The sequence below is a fragment of the Pinus tabuliformis genome, chromosome 3_1, assembly GCF_031772625.1.
Source record: "Pinus tabuliformis cultivar Carrire ecotype Pingquan chromosome 3_1, CPIR1, whole genome shotgun sequence".
Classification (NCBI taxonomy): Eukaryota; Viridiplantae; Streptophyta; class Pinopsida; order Pinales; family Pinaceae; genus Pinus; species Pinus tabuliformis.
In genome coordinates this window covers 975,916,163-975,937,992 of record NC_142301.1, presented here as the reverse complement: position 1 = coordinate 975,937,992, position 21,830 = coordinate 975,916,163, and positions in this window count along the sequence as shown.

Sequence of the window (21,830 nt, the reverse complement as noted above, 5' to 3'; positions counted from 1 at the left end):
CTTCTTAGGCGCTTTCTTCTTAAGCTTCTTTCCCATTGATCTACGGATCTCCTTCAAGCGATCAAGCTTCTACCAAAGGACCTACTCTGATACCAATTGTTGGAAATAATACTGAGAGGGGGGGTGAATCAGTATTATTAAATCAATATAAATTTTTCATTTCCATATTAAGATTCATATACGCTACTTCAGTTAAGGAAAACCGCGTGTATACGCAATTGTGTGTAATGCAACAAGCATATATCCAGTAAACTTATGATTCAGTTAGTTGATCCTTAATGAGTGCATTAGAACATTATTAGCCATATGAACAGTAAACAGGAGCAGTAAAATAGAACAGATCATCACACACAATAAGCACATATGAACACCATGATGTAAGGTGGAAACCCGATGTGGGTGAAAACCACCTGCTGCAAGTCGTCTCAATCTTCTTTTTAATAAGAAACTTCTTTTACAATGGTTCCGTACTGGTGCAATCGTATACCAGTACGCAGGCTTCTACCTGTAGAAGGCTACAACCTTATCTCGTTCTCCAGACTCTCCTGGAAGGGAGCTGCAACTCCCTTAGCTCTTGTACTAGCCGATCCATTTACTAGTACGCAGGTGCCGGCCTACTGAAATGCTCCAACCTTTACTCATTTTCCAGCCGCTACTGGAAGGGATCTATCACCCCCTTAGCTCTTGTACTAGTTGATGTACTAGTACGTAGGTGCTGACCTACAGAAGGATATAACCTTCTCTTTCTTCCTCCAAGTACCCATTTCATAAATTTTCAGACTGGATACTCATGGACCCCAACATCATAATCTGAAGGCCACTTTTCATCTAATTTTCATACTGGACCCATCAATATCATTGAAGCACACAATAAATCAACACTAGCATCATCAATCTCTAAATCACCCAATACTGAATCACTGAAACCCTGTCAACAAAATGAAGTCACCAGAACACAAAGCAGAACAGTGAACTCTGCAACAATATTCAGAACCAACTGTATCGTCAAAAATCATGCATCAAAGTGCATACGCTACTTGGAAGTGCCGAACCAGCTTGTATATGCAAATTCACCAAGGCTAACCAGCGCATATGTCATTAATTACTTACTATAACTTCGCTCCACTTCCTGACTTCATAAATACCAAGATCATTACATATACAAAGATAATATGTATGTTAGCAACCATATCTGGTTCATCAGATCACATAAAGATAAGTCATTTTGATCCTTATCCATTATAGATCTCATCCATCAATACTGAAGCTAAACATAATCAACCAATCTGAATATGCAAAATACTAACACCAGTAAACAGTCATCAGAACTCATCAACAACCAGAAACACATGTAACTTCAAACATCATAGCTCATATGGTATACACTACTTAGATGTATCTAACCTGCGTATGTACGCTCTTTTATCATAGTCAACCATCATATACATCTGTAAATATTCATTCATGATTTGCAGCTATTCCAAACTTGAGTTATACCCAGATCGTAACATTTACAGAACATTACATGTGTCAGTAAACAGATCTAGACTAAACAAGATCAAACCGTATAGAGATGATTCATTCCAAGCCATTAGATCCCGATCTATCCTTAGATCTTGTTCTCCATCAACCATTGAGATTACCCCTTAGCTTAGATCAAGCAATGCATCATGAACCCATAACCTGCATACTGGATCTCATACTTCATCAGATATTCAAGACTTTCTCAATCCATTTGCCTAATGGTCTTCTTCTCCTTTTATAGTCTTAGGCCTTACTCAATACCATGGTCCAAAACCATTGAGAACCAATACTAGGGACCCAATACTTGGGTTCAACACTTCGGACGCAATGCCAAGGACCAAAACCATAGGTCTAAATACCACGGACCCAAAAATAAGCTTTCCCACATGTATGCGCTTTTCCGTGCATGAAAGTGCATGCATACGCATACGCGGCTTTTGATCAGCAATCCCGCGTGTATACGCGCCTTTGTATATATTGAACCTGCGTGTATACCCTACTTGGTATTAGCAAACCTGCGTATATATGTGACTTGGTACATAGTGAACCTGTGTATAACCTGCATATGTACGCGACTTGGTATATAGTGAACCTGCGTATATACTCTTCTTTCTTCATTCTTTGTAGTCTGATCATCAATTCTTTACTACTGATCTGCTGCATTATGATCTGTCATTTGTGTGAGTTGCCATCAAGGACAACACTTGTATCATAATGCCAACAATCTCCCCCTTTGGACTTGCTGGCAAAGCTAACTTGTCGTACTGAAAACTGTCATCTGATTCCTTTGAGTTGTCCTGCATCCCATGTATTTTGTCACATCTGATATCTCTTCTGTAGATTCATCTAGTTATATATAAGTGATTTGTTCTTCTACGAGTGGGTTTCCATCAAGTACAACACATGCATCATAATGCCAACACTAGTTTTATTGAATAGGTAGTAGAGGAAAGGAGACCATTCCCCTTCTCAAGTGGTTAAGGATTTCTTCTCAATAGGATTTTGTGGGAAGGTGGTGAGGGAAAATACTTAGAGGATAGGGATACGAAGAAATGGATTAGACAAGAACTTAAATCCTTTAAATGAGCATCTAATGTGTGGAAAGGTATGCTTAAAGCCTATGATATTTTAAGATCACATGTTGCCTAGAGAATGGGAAGGGTACTAAGGTGAAAATAGGTGTGGACGCATGGATTGGATGTGGAAATAATTATAGGATTTCTAACTTATTAGGATGCACCTTCATAACAACGGCATCATAACTTTAGCAAAATCTTTAGTGGTAGTGATTCATGGAATGGGGTCACAAGTTCGGAAATCCACCATACATTTAAGATTGTAGGTTGAGATGGTAGTGCAATGGACACACTATATCAACTCACTTAAACATAGTTCCATATGCCTTTCAAAATAATAAAACGAACTAAGTTTGTCTAAGAATACAACAAAAGGGAAACTTACGATGAATCTAGGTTACATAGAAAAACTTAATGAGAACATAAGAGATGAATGGTAGTAGTGGTGTAAAGTAAAATGGAAGTTAACATGTCCTTTAAAGTTAGGATCCTCACCTGGTTCGCCTTGGCAAACAAAATATTTACATGGGATAACGTAAAACAAATAGGATGAACTAGACATCATTTGTGTTATTTGTGTAAGAATGATAATGAACTAGTAGATCATTTTTTTGTCCATTGTTCATTTACAGACGTTGTTTGGAATGAGATGTTTCAATATTTCAATATATATAATCACTGGAATAAATTAACTTTGTTACTTTTTTGAATCATGGGTTGTTGATAGAAATGTTTGTATTTGTATTTTTAAGGCTCTTTCATGTTATGTTATTTGGGAAATGTGGTTATTTATAAATAATATTATCTTTGAAGAATGGAGGTAAAACAAGTAGACACACTCAACAAATTAGAATATCCTTTCGAGAAGGAAGGAAGCACCTACAAATTTTTTTTCCAAGGATCCTTCAAGCCCCTAATATAGATCGATATATATAATGAATATTTTTTGATGGAGCATGTTAGGGTTCCCTGTGTGAGTGTGGAGCAAGAGCTATTCTCTTTCTCAAAATTCACATCATTTTTCTCTAAATTATAAAGTTGGGCTTGACAACGATAATATAGTAGAAGGAGAGAGAGAGAGAGAGAGAGAGAGAGCGAGCAAAACAATTCTTATTCAAGTGATGGAATTGACAAGTGGAATTATAGATATATATATATATATATATATAGAGAGAGAGAGAGAGAGAGAGCAAAACATTTCTTATTCAAGTGATAGGTGATGAGGGAGATGTGTAATTACTTCAATACTTAATATGAACTTGACACGTGAGATTTAAAAGAATAATAATAACCAAGGAAGAATTTCAATGTGGACCGTAAATAAAATATTTCAATATCAACTATGATAGTATAATAATAAACTAATTTGAAGGTCATGAGACCCCTTTGTTTGTGGGTGGAACAGGGAACTTGTCTTCACACAATGATTTGACAACTGAATTCTATGGAGGTGTACATACTCTACCTCCCTATGAATTTGAACCTATGACCTCTTACCATCAAACAAATTCTTAACTATTAGGCCCATAGTTAATGTAAGATTTGCTATGTTAGAACATTACAGTGTGTTGTTCAGTATAAGAAATGTGTAATTCATTATTTACAAACTTCAGATATGTCATTCAAAAAATATATTAATTAAAAACAAAATAGTGCTAACTATAAATAAAATATTTCGATGTGCATATACAGAGAGAATAATTAACATTAAAAAAATTCTTACTGCACTAATCATAAATTTTAATGTGGACCACAATTTAATTTGACTTTAGATTGGGTGGTTGGAGTGATTGGTTGTTATTCACTCCACCCATGTTCAATTAGTGCAAGTAGCATGTTGAGCTCTTAAATGAGTGTAAATCCATGTTAATTCAAGATATATCATGTGTTCAAATGATCAAATTCCTCTAATTGTAAACCCATTTTAATTGTCTTTAATTTAATTTAATTCAATTTACTATAATTTATATTGGTCAATGCTAAATTAATGTGTATTTAATTTGCAAAGATGGAGTGTCTCGGGGGTTTTTTAGGGTTTGATCTATTTATGCATTCAAAAGCGCATTTTAAACAATAAAAAATCGTGCTCTTTCTAAATTTTGAATTGCCATATTCCAGCCAAAAAGTAATTTTGCCTATTTTTTTCCCCTTGGAAAAATCGTAATTTTCATTAAAAATAAGAAAATTACATGTTGTAGATGCAAAGTGCATATGCATAAGATGTGGCTGTGTGCCATTTCAAAATTTTTAGATCCCAAAATAAGTTCTCCATGCAGGGAGACAATTTTTTAAATAGTACTACATAATTGAATCAAAATTAAGCATACTCTACGTAGAGAGTATTCCTAAAAACATGTACTGTTATGTATGTACATAGTTCAAAATAGAAAAAATAAGAGAGACTTGATTTTCATAAGTTCAGGCTCCTATTGAGCCTGTTCTACATGGTCCATATACGGCCGGTGGTAGTACTGGAAATGTTCTTCTCCCTGTTGCTCTTGTATCAACCAGATGTTGTGTGGCCTTATCACCGCTACTTGGAAAGTTGGTCAGCGATGGTGTTTTTTTCCCTGTAGATGTGATGACAACAAAACTGTAAAAATGTTTTATGCATCTATGAATTTCAGCCAATATATGTCCCAATGTGAATGTGTGACAGGTTGTGGTTTTGTTTATCCAGTCACAAACAATTTTGGAATCACCGAAGATTTGCAGATTATGACAATCTTTCCCTATATCAAATTTGATGAGGTAGTATGTTGTGGAGAGTTCAGCAAAGTTATTGGTGTCATTCCCAAGTCCCATTTGAATATGAAAATAATGGTTTTCCCAAATGTGTAATATAGCCCCGCCACCACATCCTGTAACTTGTGCGGAGCCATCAAAATATGCCCAGGGATTTGAGTGATCTATGGATTCAGGAATGATATTCCTGAGAGGTGTGGCGGCCAAGTCCTCAGGGAGAGAGTTGTAGTCGGTTATAATTCCGGCTAAGATGGAATTCCAATGAGGGGTGGTGTCATGGAAGATGTAGCGATTTTTGGCTATCCAGATTTCCTAACAGATGAGAAGGGGGAGGTTTCTGGTCTTGGGCGATGTAGTAGATGTCCACCAATTTTCCCAAGCTTCCTTGGTAGTTTGTCCCCCCCATATAATAGGCAAGTGAAGGTGGGTAAGAGTGGAGGTTCATAGGCTGATAATGACTGAACAAGACAAAAATAGATGATCCAGGTATTCAAAATTGTTCTTACAGAAGCAACACCAATATGGGCCATATTGCTTTCTTTTAATCAAGTTTTCACCAATCGGCACCTTTTCTTTTAGAATAGACCATAGGAGTAGTGTAGTACAGGGAGGTGCTTTCAGTTTCCACATGTCTTTCCACCATGATTCAATGAGATGAGGCTTGTGGTTATTTGCCAATAGTAGGTACCCCTCTTTTGGGGAGTACCGACCACTCTTAGCAATGGGCCATATAATCTCATCCTCCCCTTCTTTGAGCCTGATGTGGGATTCCTGTAGGGCAGAAGTGTAGGTGTGCCATGCTTGATGCCATTGATGGGGGAGGAGCAAGTTGCGGGTTGTATTCCATGCTTGATGGAGGAAGGACGATTGCTCTGGGTCTGCTGCATGATTTATATGCATGATTCATTTCTCCGTGATGATCTATAGTAAGTACAGGGGGAGCTGATGTGAATTACCGCATCCTATCCATGGGTCTCGGCTAATTTGGACAGAAGCCCCATCAGATATTCTCTAAGTTAGACTATCCCGTATAAGGGGTAGTGCATTCAAAACTGCTTTCCAGATATTAGAGATCCCTGATTTGTTCTAGCTAGGTTGTCTCAGCCACTCCAAAGGCCTGAGCGGGGTGATATATTTTGCAGTAGCAATTTTGGTCCAGAGACTGGTGGAGGTAAGTAGATGCCACCCTAGCTTGGTCGCCAGCGCAGTGGAAAAGTCCTCCAATTTTTTTATGCCCCATCCTCCCCATTTCTTGGGTATAGATAGGAGGTCCCATCTAGCCCAAGCAAATATTCTCCCAGGTTGATTACCTTTCCAAAGGAATCTGCTACAGAGGTTCTATATTCGATTGAGGATGCCTCTAGGTATCCATGCAAGAGACCTCTAGTAGACCGGGGTGGCCTTAAGAACTACTTTGATGAGCACCAGCCAGCCAGCTCTAGAGATATATTTATGGTACTAGATATGGAGTCTTTTCTCTAGCTTGGTAATTAACCATATCCAGTCTACAATCTTGTATCCATGCGGTTTCAGTCTGTATCCCAAATATCTAAGGCCCCCATCTATCTATTCAGAGAGAAAGGAAACCTTTGTAACGCAAAGTTTATTTCATGGGGGGAGCATTCAGAGACAGTTATAGTGGATTTAGAGTTTTTGATGGCCATGCTTGTAGCCATTTTGAAATTTGAAGAGGTTGATAGTGTTCTGGATGGTAGTGAGGTCACCTATTCCCCCGTTTAGAAACATAAGAACATCATCCACAAAGAGAAGGTGAGTTATAGTACAATCCTCCGTTATTCTGATACCAGAGAGTCTACCTCTGTGATGCATGTCCTTGATCAATCTGCTAAGGCCTTCCATGACAAGGAGAAAGAGTAGAGGTGACAGGGGGCATCCTTGTCTAAGGCCCCTTTCAGAACCAAAGAAGGGTGAGGCTGCCCCATTGACCAATACACTAAAGGATACATTGGTGATGCAACACATGATCCATTTGATAAATCCAACAGAAAAGCCTAGATGGGTAAGGAGCATTCTGAGATATAACTAGCTTACCCTGTCGAAAGCTTTGGAGAGATCAGCTTTGAGGATCATGCCTTTGATCTTTTTGGATTGTATTGAGTGCATCACCTCTTGAGCTAATCCGATAGCTTCGTGAATCTGTCTATATTTTAGGAAAGAAAATTGTTCAGGGGAGATGTGGGCAGATAGGATGGGGCGGATTCAATTGGCTATGATTTTGGAAATGATTTTATAAAGACAGTTACAAAGGGATATGGGACGGAAGTCATTATAGGATGAGGGGTTGTCAGACTTGGGAATGAGGGCTATGAAGGTGGTGTTAATGGCCCCATGCATGCACCCGGATTTCCTACATTCCTCTATGACCTTGAGTAGGTCATTCCCTAGAACCTTAAAGAAAGCCAGGTAGAATTCGACTGACCATCCATATGGACCTAGGCTTTTATCCCTTTTGAACCATTTTAGAGTGGCCTCAAGCTCCCCCATGGTAACTTCCCTATTAAGATGCTCAGCTCCCTCCATATCAGTGAAACAAGGGAACAGTTGCGCTACTCTGATGAACTTAGCAAGGGTAGCATTAGGAGGATTCTGGTAGACCTGCTTAAAGTGTGAGGTGGCCAATGAGGCCAGATGGGGGGAAGTTTCAACCACTGCTCCTTGATCATTTGTTAGATTCCAGATGGTATTATATGCCCTTATTCCGTTTGCAAATTTATGGTAAAACTTTGTATTATCATCTCCTTCTCTCAGCCAAATAGCATGACTTCTTAGCTGCCTTGTTTCCTCTTTATCCTTGAGAATTTTCCCTCTTAGAGCTATTAGTTCCACAAGCTTGTCCCTGAGCTCAGGCGAAGGGAAGGTGCCTCTACTATTTTCCTCAAGGTTGGCTATCTCCTTTTCAATTTCATTCACCCGATGTTCATCATCACATGTCTTATTGTGAGCCAAAATATTGGAAATCTTCTTCAGTTCCTTCAGATTGGCCATGAATCCCTCAGTGATGTGTCCATTTCTGTCCAGTGGGTGGGTCTTCCAAAAGTCTGTCACAACACTAGTGTAATAGATGTCATTCAACCATGAGGAGTTGAATTTGAAGGGAGCTCTAGTTTTGTTGATGATGCCATAGATTTCAAGATGAATAGGCAAATGGTCTGAGATTCCACCGAATCCCACCCATTGGTGATAAGCGTACCCTTGCTCCAAAAGATGTTCCTTAATGAGGAATCGGTCTAGTCTCCTCGCAAGGCTGATATCCCCAATTCTTTTGTTGCTCCAAGTTGGGGTTAGTTTTTCCACAGGGATATCAATGAGCTGATGAGAGTTGAGGAGCTGCTCAAAATATCCTGCTAGGGGGTCGGCCTGTGCCTGAAGACCCCATGATTCCGAGAAACCTAGGGAAAAATTTAGATCTCCCCCAATGATAAGATTGTCTGCCTGAAAAATGTTGGTTCCTAGCATCCTTTCCCAGAAGATCTCTATATGGTAGCAGGGTCCATAAATGTTCAACATTCTAATCTCCACTCCCAGCTCTGATGAGTATATGTCAGCCCCTAAGAACCCTATGCCTCCCCAGGCTCCCAGCAGTTTGATAGAGTGAGGGTTGTAACCTAGGGCTATGCCTCCTGATCGTCCATTAACATCCAAGGCATGGAATTGCCAACCTGGGAGCATGGATTCCAGAAGAGGTGTTATGATAGTAGCTACACCCAAGGTTTCCTGAAGAAGAACTAAATCACCTGGCTCCTTTCGAAGGAGTCTCCTCAGCGCTAGTTTTTTGTTGGGACTAGCTATCCCTCTGCAATTGAAGGAAATAGCCTTCATGGGGGGAACACCGGAGGAGGGCTCTGTGCTCTAAGGACCCTATCTAGAGAAAGTTGTTTCCCAGAAACCACCTCCAAACCTGCCTTCTGTTTTGCTTTGGACAGAGAGGATGGTCTACCTCGGGTGGGCTTCAGGGCAGAGGAGAAAGGAGAAATGCAAAGGCCGATGGCATCTGACATAGATGCTCGGGTGTGAGAGCGGAGATGGTAGCGATGAGGTTCAGGGGCAGTCCCAGGGATGGGGATCTCATGCATCGAGGGATTAGATGGAGGCTCGACAAGGGGAGGGAGATCCAACTGTGAATTGAGGGGGTTGATCCGGAGGTTTGAGCAATGGGTAGAGTCAGGGTTTGGCCCAGGATGTAGAGGACCAGATGAAAGTGCAGATGAAAATTTAATGGATGCAGAGAGTAAGGAAGGACAAGACATACCCAAAGAAAGCGCTCCACCAGTGGCTGCCTTGGACCTGGTCAGTGGAGGTGAAGGTGGCCGAAGGGGTGCAGTCTCACACTTCTTCAACGTCTCTGGGTTAGGCCTGGGTCCATCCGGCTTAGAGTTGATCATTTCGGCTTCATCCGATTGTTCCTTCCGCGTCTGTGCTTCCTCCACAGATGTGGGTTTCCCTCTGGACCCCAATTTTATTTTTGCAAGGAGAGGGTAGTCCTTGTGGAGAAGTCCAACTTTATGACATCGTCTATGGTGGAAGGGAACCCGTTCATAGTCTAGAATCTATGTCCGATCATAATTTCTCCAGTGAAGGGTAACTTTTTCTTGCAAGCCTCCTCTGATATCTAGGTGCACCAATAGTCTCGCATAGGCCATGACTCCTGTGGAAAGGTAGGATCTGTCATAATCCAAGTAAGTTCCCAGGGTATTCCCAATCCTTCTGAAGATTTCCTCGGTCCAGAAGTGCAAGGGCAGACTAGGTAGCCTAACCTAGATTGGCCCTGCCCCAAGCTATTCTCTATCAGGGTCAAAAAGTGGGCTTCATCTCCTTAGCATGATCAGGTCTTGTTTGATGTGCCAGTAGGATGATATAATCTAGTTTGTGTGGTCAGCTTGTGCAAATCTGAGAGCAAACCAGCCGTGAACAAAAGTTTGGACAATTGGTAGGTCTACCAAATGATGGCCCCATATTTCAACTACCCATTGTTTCAGTCTAGCTGCAGAGTAGGTCCTTCCTCTGACTTTGCCTACCAGGACTGTCACTACCATATCCATGTTGTCTTGCCATTGGAAATCCTCTTCACATTCAATGAAAACATCTTGTGTATTAGGTTTAACACACCTTTTCTTTTTTCCCTGGGATGGATCTACAATCTCTGTTTGTTTAGGGTGATATTCAGGGCGAGGGTTCGGTGGGTTAGGGTTAGGGTTTGGAGGCAGCTGTTCAGATCCAGGAAGGTAGGCATCTGGGAGGGGCGCAAAGGTGGTGTGGTATCCAAACGGCTGGGCTGGCTCCATGGGAGGGAATGAATGTGAAGGGAGGGCTTCACTGAGCGGGAAATGGGGAGGGTAGTGAATAGCCACAGGGGGGTGGAGGGAGGATAGGCTGAAGGATTTAACCGCTTGTACAGATGTGGAGGGGTCAGTGTTAGTGAAATGGGAGGATGGTGTCAGGGAAGGTGCAGAGAGAGATGGCCAAGTCACAGGTAACTCCAAAAGGTCGATCACAGAGTTGGGTTGTCCCAAAAGCGACGAAAGTGGGGAAATTACCTCTGAGAGCTCACTGCTGAACGGAAAGTGCACATCGTTGTTAGACGGTCTGCCAAAGATGGAGATGCCCTCGAGGGGGTCCTCCGAATAGCCTATTAGGTTGCTCTCCATGTTGCTCCAGGTTTTATGCCAGCTGTCGTCGTGAACCGAAGTAATTGACACAGGCTAAACCAAAATGCTACAAATGCAAAACCGCATTCACAAGCTCAAGTCACTGGGGTAAGTTGAAGGTGGAGAGTAACGGGGTTCCCAGGAAAGTTACGGCCAAGACTGCGACGGAATATGGTCCATGTCTGTGCCTAGGCCCCAAGTGTATAGCCAGATGGTCTACCCTGTGTCAAGTCATGGGCGCGCTAGCCTTGCCTGCATCGTCTTCGCCATACTCTCCCCCCAACATCTGGTTGTTATCCACCAAGTAATTTTGTCTATTAGTTAGGTTATGCCCTAAATTAACATTGGTCAATAAACAAAGTGATTTATATAGCCTTGATTTATGGTGGGACGTATGTGATGGTAAATATGTTATTTACTTTAGTATGAAATATTTTCAGGGATTGTATTTTTAGATGGTTTTCGTACAAAGCTTAAAATAAAAAATCACTACACAAATACCTAAAAATCATGCATCAGTATTGCAACCATATCCATAAATTATGCCATAAAATATGTGAGACACTTATCCGCATGACATTATATTGTGGAAAGACTGCAATAAGACCTTCAAGCTATGGAACAAAAAAATGTTTGATATATATATATATATATATATATATAAGCAGGAAGATCTTACACATCTACAAGACTCTAACAATCTATTTGGCTATTGATATATATATATATATATATATATAGAGAGAGAGAGAGAGAGAGAGAGAGAGAGAGAGAGAGAGATTTACAAAATTAAAAATTATAAGTTGCTTTGGTCAATGCTAAACTAATAGTGATCAATAGCCAAATAGATTGTTAGAGTCTTGCAGGTGTGTAACATCTTCCTGCTTATATATATATCCTTGGCGCTAAAGTGATGTAGAACCACTTGAGTGATTAAAGCCTATGATATTTTAAGATCACAAGTTTCCTAGAGAGCTTGGAAGTGTACTAAGGTGAAAATAGGTGTGGACAGATGGATTGGATGTGGAAATAATTATAGGATTTTTAGCCTATTACGATGAACCCTCATAAAAAAGGCGTCATAACTTTAGCAAAAGCTTCAGTGGTAGTGATTCATGGAGAAAGGTTACAAGTTTGGAAATCTACTCACTTAAACATAGTTCCACATGCCTTTCAAAAAAATATAACGAACTAAGTTGGCCTGAGAATACAACAAGAGGGAGATTTATGATGAATCTAAGTTACATATGTAAAATTAGTGAAAAGGATCTATATTCTAAGTGATTTTAAATTTATTTTAAACTAGGAAAGTGGTAAAAGCAACATCATTAATATACTATTAAGGCCTATCATGGATAGAATACAAGTGTTGAAAGTGATTTTGATGAAATTTCTTTTATCCATGGTTATAGGGATTTCAATCACAAGGCTTACACTTAAAAGATTTCTACAATACAATATGAGGGCATTATGTAATTCCTTGTATGCATAACATGGAGTTGACAAGTGGAATATATATATATATATATATATATATATATATATATATATATATATATATAGCAAGAGAGAGAGAGAGAGAGAGAGAGAGAGAGAGAGAGAGAGAGCATTCTTATTCAAGTGATAGGTGATGAGGGAGATGTGTAATTACTTCAATACGTCATATGAACTTGACACTTGAGATAACCTAATTTGAAGGCCATGAGACCCATTTGTGTGTGGGTTTAAGAAGAAACTTGTCTTTGCATAGTGATTTGACAGTTGAAGCCTATGGAGGTGTACATACTCTACCTCCATGTGACTTTGATCCTATGACCTCTTACCAAGAAACACATTCTTAACCATTAGGTCCACTATTAATATAAGATTTCTTATGTTGGAAGATTACAATGTGTTATTCAATATAAGAAATGTGTAATTCGTTATTTACAAAGTTCAAATATGCCATTTAATATATATATATATATATATATATATATATATATATATATATATATATATATATGAAAAAAATATCAATATCGACGATAAATAAAATATTTCTATATGGATATACAGAGAGAATAATTAAAAGTAAAATTCTTACTCCAACTATCATAAATTTTAATGTGGATCATAATATCATTCAGGTCTAGCTTGGGTGATTGGAGGGCTTGGTTTGTATTCTGTCCACCAGGTTCAATTAACACGAGTAGCATGTTGAGATCCTAAATGAGTGCAAATCTATATTAATTCGGGATTTGTCATGTTTTCAAATGATCAAATCCTGAACTAGCTATTTTCCTAATACTTTTTTCTAGTTAATTTTGTTCAAAATTAGGTAGAGATTTTTAAAAATTATAAGTTTAAGTTGTTGAATTTGCAAATATAGAGTGCCTAATGGATTTTTTTAAGGTGTTGAATCTATTTATGAATTAGAAAGTGAATTTTAAATAACAAAAATTGTAATATTTGTTGAAATGTGGCAACAAGAATATTCCAATTTTAATTTGTCCTTGAATTAAAATTGAATTTAGTCTCACCAGCTACTTGGAAATAATTAATTAATTCATTATGGATTAGTTAGTTGCAGAAATTCAAGTTAGAAGTCTTTCTGAAGTCATGCAAGATTTATCCCTTAAATTAAGGAGATAAGATTGAGTTATATTTGAGTTGTAATTAGTTAACTCAGTTTACTGAGTTAAGTCCAGTTAAATTAGTTCCAAACTGTTTGAGGAACTAATTGTGAGTTATCAGTCAATTGATGCATGCATGCACTCAACTAGTGTACTCCAGATAACTGAAGATTCCCTCATCAGAAACTCATTCATGTCTATTAAGAGAAAGACCTAGTTGAGCTAAATGTCAAGGAAAATGTACTATCAGTTGCATGTGTTTTCCTATAAAGAAAACTCATGCATGCAGAAGGAATCAATTCCTTGAGGATTGTGCAGTTCTGACAGTGTGTTAGAGAAGTGTTCCACTTGGTGAGGTGAGAATCATCCACTAGGAACAGCGCAAGGAAATAGGAGCTTCGAGGGCAAAGAGGAAGGCTTGTGAGAGGCCAGGGTTTCCTGTGAGCATCTGTGAGGATTGTACTGAGAGCTAGCTAGCTGTGAGAGCTAAGGCTTTGTATAATTCTTATGTATTTCCACCTTGTATGATAATACAGATAGTGGGGTTTTTAGCTGAGGCTTTCCCCAAAGTATTTTCATGTGTATTTTGCATTGATTATTCTTTTGGTTATATGTGTTCAGCTCAATCTTGGTCAATCTTTAAGATTCCGCAAATTGATAGTAGAAGTAGATTATAGTATTTTTCTTTGGTTATATTGCATTATCGGGTTAATCTACAATAAGATTTTCTACATAGTCTTAGAGTGATATTTGTAGAGAATTTGCAGTATTTCTATAATATTTCTAAAAATTATATTACGAGATTCCAACCAAAAAGTCATTTCGTCTATTAGTTAGACTACGCCCTAAATTAATAGTGGTCAATAAACAAATTTAGTCCTTTTGTCTTGCTTTATGGTGGGAGGTATGTGATGTTAAGTAAGCTATTTACCTTAGTATGAGATATTTTCAAGGATTGTATTTTTAGATGGTTTTCCTATGAAGATTAAAATAAAAAATCACTACACAAATACCTAAAATCATGCATGAATATTGCAAATATATCCATAAATTATGGCATAAAATATGTGATGAAGTTATCCACATGGAATTATATTGTGCAAAGGTTGCAATAATACCTTCAAGTTATGGTCCAATCAAATGTTTGAAAAATAGCCTTTTTAATAATATTGAAAAAAAGTTTATTTTTCCAAATTAAACATTAGAAGTTACTTTGGTCAATGCTGAACTTTTAGTGGTCAATAGCCGAATTGATTGCTAGAGTCTTGCTGACGTGTAGCATCTTCTTTATTTTATACATCCTTGGCACTAAAGTGATGTAGAACCACTTGGGTAATTAAGCTTATAATATTTTAAGATCACAAGTTGCCTAGAGAGTTGGAAAAGGTAACATAGGCGGTGAATGGTAGTAGTGGTGGAAAGTAAAATGGCAGTTAACATGTCCTTTAAAATATAGGATCCTCACTTGGTTGGCCTTGGAAAACAAAATATTTACATGGACAATGTAAAAAACACAAGATGAACTCGACCTTGTTTGTCTCATTTGTGTGAGAATGACAATGAATCAGTGGATCATCGTTTTTTCCATTGTTCACTTACAAAATTTCTTTGGAAGGAGATGTTTCAACAATTCAATATATAGAATCATTAGAATAAATTTGTTGGAATTATGACTAATGTGTTTTCCTTGATGGCAACCTACTTGATAAACATGTCAACATATTGGTAGTAGGATGAGTATACAAGCTAGTACAGATGTGAAAAAAGATTGGACAAAGGAATATCAATTTAGAGACAGAGGAATGATAAAGTTAAAGTGTAAGAAAATATATGCGGGTCCTGTGAACAAAGACCGTGTACATAGGTGAGTATGGTGAAGAAAATTTGCATACAGTTTCCGCACCATGGTATTCTCAATATCAGGGATTTTTACCATGGTATTGGCTCATAGTAATGAGTGTGACAACAGATATTTGATCCTATCAAAGAATACCATCGACATTATTAAATCATTGGCCTAACATATTGGCTAAGGCCTAAGATATATAAGGAGATGGATATCAAAGTGCTAAGTGTGCATAAGATGAATTATTGATGAATGACTTGATCTAAAATAGGATTGCACAAGGGAGCATGGAGATGGATCAGATCTAATAGATCTGAAATGACCACATATTGAATAATTTGTTTATGGTTTGATAGATCTGGGATGTGTTGTAGCCGCTACAACACCACCCAAATTTTGGGCATATTCAAAATTTTTGGGTCCCCCGCTTCTCGCCTCGAGCCATCCAGAAACACTCTAGTTGTTTGTTGGCTACTTCACCGCATGGCTTGTTCTTGTCAGACCCCGTCGATGCATTCACTTATGTAATCATGTGATATATATTGCATCCTTTTGTCATGCCCCACCTTATGCATCGACCCAACCCTTCCATTAGGGTGGTGGAAATGTGATGTCTTTCCTAGACTTCAGAGATTTTCCCTATGCAATTCAAATTAATGGTGACATCGTGCGTGGGCGGGCAAGACCCCAATCTGGCATTCATTATGATTGGCCATACTAGGGTCTGGACAGAAACCGTAAATCGACCCTCGAATGTCTCCCTTCATGATTTAGCCTAATTCATCTACCTCTAGAGTTACATTCTCATAGAAAATGATCGGCATTATGGTAAGAATCATTGGGTGTCATATCCTCTTAGGTTCATGGCTAGTTCCCCATCTAAAAAAGATGCATTAGGGTTTGTAAGCATCATGACTTTCCCTTATCGACTTCATAGCCTTAGGTGCATGTGATTAAGGATCCAACCTTGTTTGGAATTATCCCTCGCTCTCCATAAAGTATCTTCACTTCGAGGCACGCACATTATGATTGCCTCTCCGCCCGGGAAGAATGGGATATAGAAATTCCTCGCACTAAGCATGCTCATTAAATTGCCCAAACGTGGAATTGGTCTAAAGTGAAATCACCTCTCACTATGTACGTATAATTGATTTATAATTATGTTATCACCCCAACCATATTAAATCGATTTCTTTATGCTTTTTAATTATTGATTACTTCTCTTTGTAGGACTTTAATTGGAGTTGTTTGCGGCACATATCAAATGAAGAAGTTTGGAATTGAACCAACAAGGATGAGTGACATTGCGTGGGGAAGAAAGATCGTCTAATAATAATGAATGTAATTCTACAAGGCATGATTGAAAGGTCTCATTCCTATGGGAACGAAGAATACATTTTAACACCGACTGTGTAAAGCAATCTCAGGATGCGTTAGTAATATTATGAGCATAAAGCGAAGTCATTTATAACTACCTCCGAACAAATGCAAAGGAGTGCTACCATGTAGTTGCCCTATGAAGATATGCCCTCGTATTTTTTAGGGTAACCTCATGTTGGAAACTTCACTCTCGTTCAAAGCCCGTTTAAAGCACATTTGGTGCCATCATAAAAAGCTAAAACTAGTCCACGCTCAAGCTATGTGCAAGACACAAATGGCACCATCAAAGGTTTAATGTCTGAACAATGTGGGGTTTTTTCGGACCTATCATAGCACTGGCAGCTCGGTTGGAGTTCACGCTCATGAGACCAATGCATCTAATTGTGTGTGTTGAGAGGACAATTTAAAATCATGAAGGAGCACCCAGTTGTATCTTTCGAATCATCCAAGATCACTTATAGCATCATTAACTGGCTATAATGAAAGGCGTTAAAGGGACATGACAGGCCGCGTTAAAATTTGTTGTAGGTGATGGCACAATTTCATATCACAACCCGTCAAAAGGAAAGAGCCTTAAAGACAGTCATTGGAAGAGGATGACAACAAACAAGGCATCAACCTCAGTTACGATTCCATGTATTGAAATCTAAGAGTTAAAATACACGCAGAGGAGGACCAGCACGCAGTTTCACGTCTTGTAAATGAGTCAATGTGTAAACTGACAAAGTAGGCCATCGCCAAAAAGATATTTTCCATTGCAGGGTAAGTCCACTGTAACCAGAGTTATAATGCAATGCAAAGCTATAGGGCAATGTTCCCATCAATTGTAAAGGCCACAATGGTGCCATCATCACAAAACGGATTTTTGTTCATGGTAGAAGAAAGCGAGAAAACAGGCATCATGCATTCTGCCATCCCAAGCACAACGACTGATAGAACACGATGCCCCAGAGTGCAACGACTATGAAACTCACCAAAAAGAATCACATTGTTTCATTGCAACCCTTCCCAGCGGACGAAATTCGCACTACAGAATCTCAAGACAGGCAGAAGATGAAGTGTTATCACAGAGAAGTGCGACCAGTCACAAAGTCACATCAGGGATTCGAGACAACTACCAAAACAAATTGTGACCTACAACCTGGCGACCTCCAAAGGGTTGCACTCCTGACCAAGTCATCGGGTTGCGTTACAACTCCTCGGATGAAATCCCCTTAACTGTGACCAACCATCAGTTGCAACCGTGCGACCTCCACTTTAATGCGACTACATGAACTCACAAGTTGCAGTCCTGAAATACGATTGGTCACGAGATCGCAGTTAAGAAATCCATAGCTCCATGCGACCCACCCTACTATGCGACTGGGCGACCCACCCAAGGTATGACTTCCAAGAAAAGGGAAACTATGATCTGCATAAGTAAAATGTGGTGTGGATGAGGTCAATCTCCCTAAGGGGACTTGAACGGTGATGGTTGGAATACTCGACTACACGTTGAGAAGCTAACAAAGGAGGAAACACCCTTGCTGAAAGGAGGGAGTCAAATGATTTTGAGCAACCCATCACTAAGACCCATGAAAACAAACTCTCTTCTTTCACCTCAAATTGATCATTCATTAATTGATTTTTTGTAGTAATTATTTATTGTCTTGTTGCCATATGTTCTTCTTGAATTTTAATGGATAAATTATGTTCTTGCAGGATTAGAGGGCATGAATGTCTCAATCATATAGATTCGCCACCAGTTGGAGAACGATTCAAATTTATGAGCGCACATTCATCAGTTGCTTAAAGTTGCCTCGACCACAGAAATAGGAGTAGGGAAGCAAGATGTTGAGCTATGCAGTAGGATTACAATATGTTATGAAGCTTGCATGGCAAGGGTTCCTCTTTAGCAAGCTAGATGGTCCCTTTCAAACTTTGAAGAACCCCTCGATAAACCCCAAGGTGCATCACCAGAGGATTGATGAACAAAAGCAAATAATAGTGGTGAGAAAACAAATCAGTTCAGGACCAAGCATTTGCGTCATAATGAGACATAGGCATCAATAATTCTAGGGTTTTCAGTAACCCTCTATATCCCTCTCCTCTCTCTTTTATCATAACGTAAATTTCAACCACCATTATATCAGCGAGTATGTTGAGACTGATGTGAGCATGTAACAAGCATTGTTGGCTTGAGAAAGAAGTGGGGAAGCTCAAGATTCAGGAGCGTAGCCAAAAGGGCATGGGGGAACGTCAAGAGTCACGGTAGGTGAACAGTCACCTCACCTCTATAAATGTTCCCTTATGCCTCATTTCAAAGGGACTTTAGCACTGGAGTTGAGGCCAATAGAGATAGTTGATTGATGCTTGAGAGCTAATGCCACTCAGCTCTTGGTAGCTAGGAGAGTGGGTTTGCAGTAGGGCTAGGGTTTTGACACCGGCAATGGTATGAACAGTCCATGTTCCACTACTAGGTATTAACCAGTTGCATGATATGTATTTGAAGTTGCAGCAATATTAATAAGATGTTTTTTCTTCCCTTTACACTAATTCCTATGCTGACTCATGGTGGTTGTATTAGCTATCTGGTACCTCACCATATCTTTATGAGTGCATTCATATAGGCGACATGTTATGTACTGATACATAGTAGTTGCATGTATGTTTCGCTTTAGTATATGTGTTTACTTGTTCCTTGCCATGTCAGTGACCTATTGTGAACTAGTTCGCAATTGACCTCTGACATGTTCTTGTTTATTATGTTCAATGGGGTTTTAGCTAACTAATCGCCCTCATCGTTCATCTCTTCTATCATTTTTTTGATTTGTTTAAACCTCTTCTGCAATTTGTCAATCTTTGTCTGATTTTGTTTCGCTGCCCGAGCACTTCATTCCCACCCTACTATCACACCTTCTCATTTGATAACCAAGAGTAGAAAACATTCATGGTGGTAGCTGGGCCCACATACCAGATGGGGCTCCTATCCCAAATGGTTTGAGGTCTAATTGGGACTTCACACCAAGGAGACCCCTTAGTCGTTGGAAGTATATTTTGGCCAGTCAACAAATTGGCGCTAGGAGGGCCATATGACACGCTGAGCCCTTGGAGCCTATATTTTAGTCTCATATCTGTTAATGGCTCTGACCAGAATCTTTCTCCTGGGGTGTGTATCTGGTTTGTCTATTTTCTGATTTTCCATCCCACGGGAGCAGCTCCATCACTTGTCTGAGTTAAAGTTTGATGGTGAGGATGGAACAACTTTAATCGAGCACATTTATGATTTCCTTGAGTTTTGTGAATCTTTTGAGATTGACAATGAAGAGTTTGCTTGTGCGTTTCTCTCCCTCACCCTTGAAGGTTGTGTCGAGCAATGGTGCCACACATTGCCAGCAGCGTCCATTTATTTGTTCAAGCAACTCGTCGGTAAGCTCCAACAAGCATTTGACGGGTACGATTTTCAAGATGTGTTAAAGAGGATAAATGAGCTTAGGATGAAACCCGAGGAATCTTTAGAGGGCTTTGCTTTCATATTTGTGCATATTTGTTTTGAATTTCCTTAAAGTGATATTGACTGGGTGTATTTAAATATAAATTTTCAGTGATTGGTTCTCATTTCTTTACAACATTTTCAATTAGAAACAAGTCCTGTTTCGCATGAGTATCATCATAATTTGCAAATTACAAAGTGTCCAAATTCTTCTCATAATTTTGTTTAGCCTATCTCTTTGAATATGGAACAACCTCAAAACCTCGAGGAAGTGATTACTGTTTGTGGGATTTCTAATGGTTCAAACGATGAACAATGCTTTCTGGGAAACGAATTTTGATGGTCTTGCCTCTAAATCCCCCATGCATTCTTTTGGTTTTGAATTTGAAAATCACATAACATCTCTTCCGATCAAATCCATTCAACATACGTCACACTATATCATGAGATCTCATTCAATTGTACACGATGATGTTGGTCTTGTCTCAAGTAATGATTTTCTTATCATATCCACAGAACACATCAGGGCTACAAATCCGTCTTACGCTTTGGTGAACATAAATGGGCAGGATGTGAGTCCGGGTCCAATCGATGCTCCTTCATCTCACCCTGTGCATCCATTATACCCTGATTTAGTTCATGGGTCTACTGCACTGGCAGTTCCTTCAGATCATTCATACCTTTATCTTACCCACGTTGATTCCAATGATGTGCATGGGGGTGAGGTTTCACAAGGAAGGGATGTAGAGTTTAAATCCCTTATGCTTGATCTTTTCCACTCACATTCTTTAACAGGTGAAGAAGAGGGCTCTGCATCTCGTCTATCTCAAGTTGGTTCCCTCATTAATCTCTCTTCCCCCAATCCAAGAAGAGCCTTATGTATCAGATACCCAACTTGATCAAACTGGTGGTTTCATCAATTCTCATTTTGCTGGATATATATTCGCTCATGCCTCTGGTGATTATCCTATGAAGCCACCAGAGTTTGTTGACCCACATTTCAAAAGTTTAGGGACTCATCTGGAAGCTGAGGCACTTCAGCTTTTGCTAATGGTTATGTCAAGTTATCACGTTCCTGATGAGACCCCTGAACCAAGTTGAATTAGGGTTTCTGCACATCACGCTCCTCACAACATTTTCTCTTCGGATGTGAGCTCATCTTGGAAAACCTCTAATTCGAGCAATGTCTCTCTAAGAAAATATTTCCATCACATTTCAACTGATGTGCATCAACCTATATATCCTAATTTATTTGCTGAAGGAAGTGCTCTGACCATTGTCTCAAATCTGTTTTATTGTCTCCCAACCAATACAATCTGTTAACATATGCAATCAAATGATACCTTTCAATTCAATGTGGAAAGAGGCCAATCACACCATCTTCCATTTTCCTGACACTCTTATGGTTGATTCAGTTCATTCTCGGGAATCTAAAGAGTTTCATTTGTCAATTTTTTGATCTATAAATATTCAAACAATGAATCCCATTCACAATATTTTCACTGA